We start from the raw sequence: 12,186 nt of genomic DNA on the forward strand, positions 1-12,186 counted from the left end.
GCCAGCAACAAAGGAAAAAACAAACAAACAAATATTTCAACATTTTGAATGGTTCTTAAAATGAAATAAATGAAATGAAATAAAGTGGATCCAATCGTCTGGATTAGTGGAATCAGCACGGTGAGCACCACAAACTCTCCAAATCCAATTAAACTCAACTGAAAATACGCAACTGTTGATACACAATTCTCTTTACGCATTATTAAATATTAAAATATTTAATTGGCAAATAAATAGTTTGCCAGGCGGCATGAGAAGAGGTTTGGCGTGGAGAAAGACTGTACATGTGGAAATTTAATATTTGCATTGATTTATTCTCTCCATTATCCGTTCGGTTGCTGCTAATTATTCTATTTATATATCTTGTTTTTATATACAACTTTCGTGCCACGGGGCTTGTGACTGAACTCCTAATTGTATTTATTTGTTTTAAATTGTTCCATTTTTTGTGTATTTGCTTGTGGGTACATTTCCAGCAATATGCAAGGGCCCTGTTGCATCGTTGAACAGAAAGGGCAGACAATCGAAAAAGAAAACATAAATTTGCATATGGGCATGTCGCTTTTTGGTGAATATCAGTTACAATAGCTGCAAAATGATCGAAAACAACATAGAACATTGAAAATGAGACAACTGCTCATAATTCACACTGTCGAACAACATAACCAACAACATAAACGGACATATTAAAAAGCATCCAGCAGCAGGGGTTGGCAATGATAGAAGCTGACACAATGCCAGCAAAAATAGACAAAAGGTACAAATAATAATATTTATTGTACTTTGAATGAAGTTTTGTTTTGCGTGGATGAACCATGCATCATTCAGTTAGAGTCAACAGCGGAGTTGTTGGTTGTGGGTGCCATTCCATGGAAGCTTTATTATCTCCACCATAATACCAAGAAGCTTAGATTTCACCCACGCATAACTATTGTGTTTCCGCAGTATTGAATGCGCTCATAAACAATATTGTTTCAATTCTCGTACACGAGAATGATATTGACATTGCTGTTGTCTGTCCCACATTTGAATCCTTGCATTATTTCAATAATAAATATTCGGCTTGTAATCCAATGCAGTTTCTTAATTGATCAAGTTTCGGATGAACGGATGCGCACCGATAGATGGAAGAAAGCCTTGAAAATGTTCACATTTCCACTTGTTTGAAAATGTTTTATACTCATGCACGTGGATTTAAAGCAAATACAGGCCCATAAAAAACATTTTAAAGCTTTTATACTCTTAGTTGAATCAAGTAAAGTCGATTGGTTTCCACAAAGCCATTTTTCTCGGTGTAAAAAATACAAAAGTGCATGGGAATCTCTTCGTGTTCGAGCATTCAATTTAAAACTTAAAATATTCCTACAGAAATTCGAGATATTTTATAGTCACCCTAGGGGGCATGCCACCTGCATACTTTTCAGCCGTATACATTTCCTTTGTTGGTTCTGTTGGTCAGAACGGAAGCAGGGTTTGCATTTTCAAATGGACTTCAGTAAGACGTTTTAATCTAGGCCTGTGCCGATGTGCAAGCTGTTCAGTGGCTCCGTTCGAGTCTCAATTCCAGATAGTTGCACTCTTCTGATCCACAACACATAGCGTTTGACTCATGCTAGAGTTTGTAGCAGTTGTTGGTTATGTTGTTTGACAGTGTCAAACGAGAACACTGTTCATTAACCCACTGGATTGTACCTCAATATTGTTTGTGGGGAACACAATAGTTCTGCGTGGGGAAATCTAAGCTTCTTGGTATTATGGTGGAGGTAATAAAGCTTCCATGGAATGGCACCCACAACCAACAACTCCGCTGTTGACTCTAACTGAATGATGCATGGTTCATCCACGCAAAACAAAACTTCATTCAAAGTACAATAAATATTATTATTTGTACCTTTTGTCTATTTTTGCTGGCATTGTGTCAGCTTCTGTCATTCCCAACCCCCAGGGATATGTTGACCAAATTCGCTGCTGGATGCTTTTTAATATGTCTGTTTCACGGGCTCACGGCATGGGTCATTTTAATAAAGAACAATGTGGATGGACCTGCTAATGCGCCTCCTCCTGTCTGTGTCCATCAGCACATTTCATTTTCTTAAATTGCCAACATTATGCTAGGCCAAAGCCAGAGCCAAGCGAATAATGTTTCCATGACGCATGTACTTAAATGGTCTAAGAAATAAATCGTCCTTTACGAGGCCTCCAGGTTCCGGCTCAGACATTTGACTACAGAAATAAATGACAGCAAATTAGTCGATTCTTTTTGACTCTCAGTTATGAACGTTCCGAAACGTATGCGCAAGTGACTTCTGGCCACCGGAAAGAATTTGTCCCATTGCAAGGACATCCGACCGTATTCATGGCGGAAGAATATCTATTCGACAACATGGAGCAATCAATTTCGAGCCAATTTGGTGAAGCTAATTGCTGGAAACAATATGAAACGTATTCTGTTACACAGAAACCTCTTGCACATCAAAGAGCACTCAGCATTTGGTTCAATCAATGTTCGCATTTATTCCATATTTTGTCCTGTCAGGCATGAATGATCTAACAAAAGGGCTTGGCTTGCAATCAATACTTTGCATCAATTCAATTTGAAATCCTATCGGATGGGGTTCGAAAACGAGAAACGCGCAGCATTTAAATGGGTTTTTGCGGGTTTGTCCCTTTCATGCTCCAATTCATTGTCATCGTTATCAGCATAATAATAAGGATTGGCATTGACATACTCTTCTGTCAGATACAATGGATATTTATATTGGAAATATCGGATATAAATTAATTAATTTATTGGGAAACGTCCAAGCGGTTTCCGGGTTCACTTCAGGGGCTTTTCAGGCTTGAGCCGCATTAACGTTTTTCAGGATTTTCATGATTTTCGCTCCTTGTTTCTGCAATTTTATATATATAAATGCCATAAATATTGGGGCCAGCAACTCGACATGCTGCAGACCAGTTAAGGACAGCGTTGCAGCTCCCAAAACAAAAATACTCCTCAAAATAAGAGCATCATTTATAATTAATTATTGTAATTTATGTATGCATGTGTGCATAGCGTGGTTGGTGGTTCTGCTGAATAGAATTTAATAGAATGCTCAATTTTTTTGGGGAAGCAAAAACACAGAAACCTACACACACGAACATTCCCCCCATTTAATTCTGTTGCTGTGGCTGTGGCTGTGGCTTTCAACAAGTCACTAATGCAAATAACAAACAATAAACAATTCTCGAGGCTCTCTCTGGCTCTCGGTAGCTGTCTGTTTACTGCTCGTAGTTACACTTCAACACACAAACACAATCGGACAATCCCACAATACCGTAAGACCACAAATATGTTTAGAGGAAACCTTCTCTTGGAAATTGTATTTTCTTGGTTTTTGTACTTGCCTGTGACTGGTCCAGAATGGTTCTCGTGCTGTCCGTTCTGCTGGCCATGGCCTTGTCTGGTCTGTGGTTCAGTTCCTTTGCCCTCTTTCCGGCCATCACATTTGGCAGACGCTTGAATGTGTATTTATGTAAATGCCAAAATAATTTCCAGCGCTTGTTAGAAGTTCAACAGTGTATTAAGAGGGCAAGGAATTTTACCTGGAAAAAGCATCAAAAACTGATTGCTCGCAGCAGCAGCAGCAGTTCGACTGGTCGATACCCAGTGGTTGTGACTGACCCACGCCCAAACTGGCTCTTCAATAAGTGCTTGGGGAATTGGCAGGGTCAGGTATGCCCAAAAAAACGAAAGTATCCAATTATAATACACATTCCACCCATCAACAAGCGATAAAAACAACAGAAAGGGCAAACAAAAACGATTCTGGCACCCACTTCCAGGCAGCCATTTTATTTATTGTTAATTTCAGAAACTTACCTTTGGCCGTGCATTTGAACTTTGAATTACATTTCTCTCCCTCTCTCTCTCTCTCTCTCTCTCTATGTGTGTGTTTTTTATTCATTCTTTCTTTGGGTGTTTCATTGGTGCGTGCTGGCATTCATTAGCTTCGAGGCCGTCTAGCCGTCTGACGTTTGAATATAAATTGTCTAATGCAGCCACTGGGCATTGATAATTGTATTTAATGTTACTCGGGGATGTGGCAGCGTACCGCATTTCAATGGCAATCAGTTGAACGCTGAGAGAGAGAGAGAAGATGGATGGACATTACTATTTGTCCATTGCTCAGCAGTCCACTCTAAGCTCTCAGCTTTATTAGAATTGGCTTTACAGCATTTCATCTTCTCATCACTGCACAATATTCTAAAGTCTGTCTAGTCATGGCATCCCCACTTACCATTTGAAACTTTTATCAGTGAGGATTGAGCTATTGCCGGCCATCGATGGTACTTTTTTACTACGTATACGCAGTGTAAGCGGCTTTACAGTGCCATTTTGGGAACCCATGTCATCGCCGGGGGATTTGCTAAAAAGCAAAAATTCCCAACTCGAACAAAAAGCTTCACTTTGGGCACAACGTCAGCTCCATTTCATAAACCCAATGCTGGCTTTAGCGTTTTTAGAGTAAGGAGCGCGGAGGGGGGAGAGCGGAGTGTGTGGAGCATCTATCCATCACTTTAGTTGAGCCAACAAATAAGCAAGAAATTGTGTATTTTATTTTTATGAGCATGTTGCATGTTACGACGTGACTGAATTTGGGAATGCCAATCTAAAATAATACAAAACAAGAAAGTTTAAAAGAAACTAAGAAAGGACATGATTGGAGGCATCAAAATCTCAAATACCCTCTGGCTGAACAGGGTATGCCATTTCGTAACAGAATGCACCTGCATTCGGGGAACAGGCGATGGGACAATCCTCTTTCAGACTTGCATTGAAGGCCATTATAAAGGGGAAATTGTGAGCCAACAAAAGAGACAATTCCAACTGGCTGTCAATGTTGTTCGATGTGAATACAGCTTATGCCCGTCAGTGCCCGTAGGGACTCCAGGGTACACCATATACTGAAGGACAGACATCATTTACCATGTTGTCTTCCAAGTGGGCTGCTTCTGGCCAACAAGTTGTTTGTCTGCCACGATAACGAAGTTCAAACAGAGTTGCCATGACTGTTAGGATGCGAGTGGGGGTTGCTGTACCTAGGATCCCTAGCATCCATTTTGAGGCATCAACTTGATTTATATCCTTGTGTGTTGCGTGCACGTGCCACACGGTTTGTCCGGCGACCGAGACTAAGGCATGCACCATCTCAGGCATCTCAGCACCCCCATTGGCAGGCAGGGAGCAGGCAGGAGGGTGTGTGCTGCTCTATGTGCTGCTGAGTTCTGCCTTTTCAATGAAGATAAATTGTAAGAGTAAGTGAACAAATTTGCGAGAAAAGCGAGGCAAAAGCGCGAATGAAACGATGGCAAATGCTTATTGCGATTTGTGGGCGATAATATTTCACAATTGAATTTACCCTCCATCAACGGCAGCTGCTCCTTTCAAAATTTGATTTAAATTAGAGTGGACATTCCCTAGAGAATTGTTTTGGTCCATTTGCTGGGCTTAACATGGGCAACTTCTGTCATTTTACGCATAATTGGTAGGAATACAGCTTATCGGATGTCGCTTCCTACTTTCCCGGCTTCATCTCAGAATTTCTGTGTATTTTTTTGTACAGCTTATTGTCCGCAAGGTAGTTTAATTTAACTTCACTTCTCTGCAGCTCTTTCTCGGAAAAACAACTGGCATCTGTTAGAGACACAGCAAAATAGACGGAAATGAACAGAAGATGCAAAAACAGAATGGTTGTCATAAAAAAGAAATAAGCTTAGATAGCTTGAAGTAGACGTAAGCGCCGTCGGTTTTGCTGTTTGAGTCGTTCCCAGCAGCTGCTGCTGCCAGGAGCAAGTATCTGCTCGATGTTACTTTGCTTTTAAGTTCATTACGCACTGTACCTTATTAAAGTGCTGACAAAAAGGTGCTTTGAATTCATTATTTGCCTGCATAACGATCCATCTAATAAGAGCAGACGACAGCAATTTCATTAACATGTCAGTCCGATGTCGAGATCGATATCTTTTGTCAGAAATAAAGCCCTGCCCAAGCACCCAAGCAAACTAACTAAGAACTTACACAAACAGAAACACAAACACAGTCAAGAGGTTAAGGGTAGGAGCGGTGTGCAAATACTACGACATTAAACATAATTAATTTGTTCCATTTCTACACATTTATTTAGCATTGATAAATAGATTTGTTTGCCCTTTGGCTCAGCGCAAAAAGGCAATCAACATGGAGTGCAGTCTGGACTGCAGGAGTGGCTCAAAGCATCATTGCTTGGAACCCATTCACAAAGAACCCCTTGGGTACGTACGTACCTCCATTCCAGCTTCATTCTGTTGGATTGTATTTCCCGGGAGTGTTTCCTAAGCTCTGCGCCCATTGGATTACACAAATGCCTGCAAGTTACTAGTGGTTCAGGTTGGCTGAGCTGGGCTAGGCTCTGGTTTTACTTCAGATTCGCGGCGAAATATTCTCCTTGAAGGGGATTTTCTAGGTTTACCAAGACCATTTCAACCTAAATTACTGCCTTGGGGCAACCTTTCCCTAACTCTGTGACACCAAAGTGCTCTTTATTTAATGTCACCGTCAGTTGCTGCCAGCTAATTAAATTCCAAAGGAATTTCAATTTATTCGGCAGCCAATGTGGCAGCACTTTGAATTGCTCTGTGGCCACCATTAATCATTTGTGTGGTTTACAGTTGTAGCTTAGACCAAACTGTAGTTTGCCATTAGTTCCTTCAGCCATGGCGGTGACGACTGCTAGCTGCAGAATTTCAATCGTTGTGGTTCAAGGTGGCAAAACACAAAAAGGCCAAATGTCAACTTGGCTGCTGCTGCCCCTCAAATTGATGCTTTCAGTGATTTTTCAGTCAACTTTTGGCCAAAAGTCATTATAAAACTCCAATAAAATTGTATCTAAAGTAATTAATTGTGCCAAAAAACACAAGTGGGTGCCCCATAATGTGCTGACAATTTATTGTACGGGTGTGCCCCCAAAGGCAAATTGACAAAGTTTTGCCCGGGCACGTGCCGACGCTTAAATATTATGAAAAATAAAAATTATACTTAACATTTTGCTTAAAGTGTGAAGAAGTTTACGCACGTCTGGCGAGACAGAAATGTACATATACCAATAGAGAAATAATTGCGATAAATAAATACACAAATTGCCAATTGATGGAAATATTAATGCCGCTACATTCGAGATGATCAACAAAGTGATTATAATTAAAGTGGAATGTACACACACACATGGGCAAGGCTGAGGCGTAAAATTCTTTTGCATTACTCTCTTTAATTTACAAGTGAATTGGCTTGAATTCAATTGGAAATTATTGGCATTGCCATTCCGTCCACCCCGTTGCCCACTCAGTGTGAACAACTCAATTTTGAGCAGAAATTTCAGTTTTAATTTCGGAAAACAAGCGTAAACAAATTTAAAAATATAAATACACACAAATACAAAAGAGCGTGCGAGGGAAATGAATACAGAGTAGAAAATACTTTGGTGCTACGCTCCCCTCCCATCTGAGGGAGACAAAACTTTTCATAAATCGCTTGCTGCAAATTGTTGGAAATCTGCTTGTTATGTTGCAAGATGTAATAATCGTGGTGCCGTAGTTTTTGTGAAAGTATATATGTTCCATGTAACCTTGAACTTGTTTCTGCAGGGGCCGAATTCGTGTGAGTTTTTGTTAGAGCGTCAGAAGTGCAGGATCCCGCTTTCAGACAGAGTTCCATATTAGTATGCATAGTTCGTATTTCGCATAGTTTCCAAAAGGTCGAAATAAAAACTAGTTTAGCTTTGTTTTCAGAGATCTCTAAGGGTGCCGCTTCAGTTTTTGGCTGCGTTACGCACTCCTTTCCCTTGCGGAATGCACACAGGTTGCCAGTTAATTAAAATTGTTAGGGCTTTGCCTTTTATATAATATCCTGTGACTTGCTTGATTAAAAGCTGAGACATGGCAACAGCACACTCGTGCTTCTACAAGGAGGAATGTCACCAGATTATGCCAACGAAAGTTCCATTCATAAATATGGCGAGCAGCTCTCCAGGCAGCCAACGCCATAGAAATAGCGCAAAGGAGACCGCCGCCATCGTGGCTAAAAAACCCTTGAACATAATGAAATCCAACACAGAAAACCAGTACGCATTCAGCATCGAATCTGAATTTAACCAGCATAAATTTGCAGCAATTTGAATTGCACTGATTGACGCCTGCAGGGGGCTTTTAATATTTAATCCCTATTAAGGGATAATGTCGGGGTTGCATTCAATCAGTAAGAACAATAGGAAACACATTGAGCTGGCTTGCGCTGTCTTCAGGATATGTATGTACAGCACGTATCATTAATTGTGTTCATCTGGCTCATTGATTGTGTTAAATGCATTGCCTTTAAGTCGCTCTAATGGACTTTGGACATTGAGACATATAATTCAAATTGATTTGGGGTATACGCTGCCATCAAATTATGACAAAGGGCAAATAACAAGTGAATGGGAATGGTTCAACAACCTACACATTGCATAAATTACAACGTAATAATAAATGACAGTTAAATGAATTGGCAATTGCCATGACATGGATATACTGTCGGAGCAGGGACCCTGTTCCTTGTCCAACACGCAAATTGTTAGGACCCTCGTCGGCGTGTCCTTTGTTTTCGCCATGTTATTTTATTTATTGCGCCATCCTTTTGTAATGTCAGCCTCTAAATACCATCCACCATGAGTTTACATAATCAAGCTCAAGCGGCACAAGCCAGCTGCCGCATATTTAAAGCATTTTCCCACTGACACTTAAAGTGTATATGTGGATTCTGAATGCACTTTAAGTGTAAGGAAATTCCACTTAACCCGTAGGCAGTGTTATCTCAGATGGAGGGAGCAGCACAGCTCGACGAGCAGAGCTCGCTAAAGGCTGCCACCGGAACGGTGCACGGGAAGGAATAACATTGCTCCTCTCTTGAGTTGGACAACCCGTATCCGCATCCGCCCCCGCCTGCAACGGCAGCCATTCTTGCTGAAGACAAGACGCCAATGTTGATTGAATTGTTCACTTGGACGTTCACTTGTACTACAGTGATTCCTTTTAATTTAAATCATTGCAAAAACGGTTAGTGAATGCAGTGCAGGATATAAAGCAAAGTATAACATAATCACCGTGTGTTGTCCTATCTGCTTGACAGTATGTGGGGGAAACGCAATTTCGCTGATTTTAATCAAACATGTTAAATCGAGCGGAAATCCAATAGCCAGCCACTCCCTGTTGAGCCATCGCACATCGCACATCGCACGTCGATGAGGAGACTAGAAATTTATATGTTTGTGCATATAGACATCCCATATGATTAATTGGTGTGGTACACCTGTGACCGTGTGGCACAACTCGCTCTTTGGCATGTGGCGCCTGGTTGTCGCCCGGTTACCAAATCGTAACCGCAGACCACCAACGGTGCGAGGGAGCTCTACGAACGTACTGCCCCTTGATTTATGATGGAATATGTCACCAGTGTCACCCTTTGCCACACCTCTGTGTGTGTTCTGGTAAATACTCGAACTCGCAAATTGGTCACATTCGGGTAGCACTTTAATATGATTTAATATATCTTTAAGGGGATTGCATTAAGAGGTTGCACGCAGCCAGCCAGTCGTGATTGCTGCACATAAGCAGCAACTGGTTGACCAAATTACCATAATCCATAAAGCCAGACAAATGCCACTAAGACCAACTAGCAGCATTTCAATTAGAGTTCCCTGACCCGAACCGTGAGCATTAAAGGATTATGCAAATAATCTGAGCTCGTCCATTGATGCCTGTTAATGAGGCTGCCGAAGAGGGGAGACAGCCCCATCTCAGACAGCTTCACGTTTACTTCGGTTTACTTTTGTTTGTGTTTGCCATTTCAGTAGTGTACTCATGCACTCATCTCATGATTATAATTTGATTTTTCTTTTATTTGCTGGGCTCTCTCGGCTGTCGTTAGGGCTCAGAACGTTGGGTTTAGTGCCGACTTGGCAAATGTTTCACGTTTATGACTGTCTATAAGTAACCGGTCTTCGTGAGCCATCAATTTTGATGGATACGACACAGGCTGGGGCACAGCTTCTTGAATGTCTGCAGCTGAAGCGTCCCCGGAGCTTTGGATTAATATGGCGGAAAAACTGTCAGTCAACGGAGCTTAGCGTTTTTCCTTTATACACGCTTCACACGCATGAGATCCAGCATGCAGGGATCGTTATTCCGCATCAATATTCACACACTCAGCACAATATGCCGCACATTTTTTGCTTCAGACTTTAGCATCTGATTTTCCAGAACTTTTCCATTAGAAAAGTTAAAGCGTGGCGCGTGGTGTATGGTATGGATAATGCTCAGCTCATGTTTGTTCAGATAATTGCCTGTGGTGTGGCAAGGCTTTCGCCGTTTCTTGTGGTTGTGCCATTTTGTTGCTTTGTGGCATGAATAATTGTGTTTATCTACCACGAATCCTTTTAACCGCGGCTCAGTGCACCGCTTCCTGGTTCGATATGTCTTCGAATAATGCTCCTGTACATACATGAGTAATTAACAAAATATTTAAAAACTTTGCACATTTGTACATAAACAATCCTCCATGTGATGTACAGTATACATTGAATGAATGAGTGAATAAGCATAACTTTGGATTTCGACAGAACGTAATAAGCACAACCTCCACTTACTCAGCACAATATGCCGCACATTTTTTGCTCCAGACTTGAGCATCTTTAGCAACATGTGAAGGGGAAATGTTTTCTAATGCCCTTTGCATGACTGACTGCATTGTATTTTGTTTCATTCTCTACTCTTATTTATAGAGAAACAAACAACAGCCACACATAAACTTTTCCATGGAAAAGTTGACACAAAAATGCCGTGGAACATTTTATTTATATTTGTCTTTAATTTATTTACGATTCTGCAGGCATCTAAGCATGCATTTTTCTTTCTCTGCTCTTATTTATAGAGATACAAAAAAACCCATTCAGGCAGGTAAAATGTCAGTAAATTGCATTACCGCATTTAACTTCGAACATGTGAAGGGGAAATGTTTCGTAATGCCCTTGGCATGACTGACTGAAGAATTGACAACGCTGAGCGTTTCGCTTATCACCATAGAGACAGACGTACAAAAGAGAGAGAGAGAGAGAGAGAGCGCTTAAGCAAGTGCAAAGCATAACTAAAAATAAACGTAATATAAAAGTTTGCAGCGAAAAAAGTAAACGGATGGGTGGAGTTCTGCTCCGAAAAGAAAAGCATCAATTTACAAAAGGGCAAAGATGCTTTCATATAAAGTTGACAGAAACAAGACATTTTACGCCTTTTCTGACTTGGCATCAATAGGTGTAATATTATGCGGGTTCTAGTTTGTTATTTCAAGTAAAGTTTACTAAATGATTAAATGGAATTAGAACGGTGCAAAAAATTCAATTGACGCCGGCGGGAGGGAAATCAAATTCGAATTCGTGTTGCTAAGGGATTGCATTGCAACTGGAAAAAGCTAAAAAAAAAATAAATAAATTTATAAATGGGAATATTCCTTAACCATTGGATGTTGGTACACGGAATCATTTAATTTTAGTCAAAAAAAAAAAACGCCAACCAAGAGCACTGCTATAGTCGATCAACTCTTTGGGCCAGGCATTAACTTTTTTTGACTTGTTGGTTGAAATTTAATATCAAATTTCCAATAATGATGTCCCCACCACACTCGGTTTGTTTGTTGTATACATGTTTGTATTTGTGTGTCTGATTATTTATTTTGTGTGTGTGTGTTTTTTTCTGTTATTTGTTTTTAGCACGATCTGGTGGCGCCAGTATTTTGAATAATTAATTTTGCCACTTCAGATGCTGGGCGCGATACGTGCACTTGGATGATGGGAGGAGGTAAGTCACGGTCTATTTATAATGGTAATGGGGCTCTGCTGGCCAGAATTTGCATTGCTAATCGATGGATTCTAATCCATGGATGTAGTTTGAAAGCGGTTAACAAATTTATGCGCCCCACGCATGCGACAAATCTTCCCCTGCCCATCAACAAACCTAAATATTGATGAAGAAATGGTGCTTTGGGTTTTTTTGTTTTTGCCGGCGCATTCCATTGGGGAATTCCTGATCAAAATAAACATCCAATAAATATACATGTATCCAAAGAATGCTCGTAAACTCCTA

At 40.7% G+C, this 12,186-nt stretch overlaps 1 protein-coding gene across 3 annotated transcripts in view; it reads left to right on the plus strand.

The window, feature by feature from the left end:
- Positions 1-12,186, plus strand: part of LOC117583143 (sex peptide receptor) — a 57,146-nt gene that overhangs the window by 28,767 nt on the left and 16,193 nt on the right. Inside the window, exon 1 of one of the 3 annotated variants that reach the window (XM_034271345.1) lies at positions 61-120. The exons of the other annotated variants lie outside the window; for them this stretch is intronic. The gene's annotated coding sequence lies outside the window, so the exon portion shown is untranslated. Of the gene's footprint in view, positions 1-60; positions 121-12,186 lie in introns of those variants that run through there. 3 annotated transcript variants of the gene reach the window in all.

The sequence above is a fragment of the Drosophila guanche genome, unplaced genomic scaffold, assembly GCF_900245975.1.
Source record: "Drosophila guanche unplaced genomic scaffold, DGUA_6, whole genome shotgun sequence".
NCBI classification, from domain to species: domain Eukaryota; kingdom Metazoa; phylum Arthropoda; class Insecta; order Diptera; family Drosophilidae; genus Drosophila; species Drosophila guanche.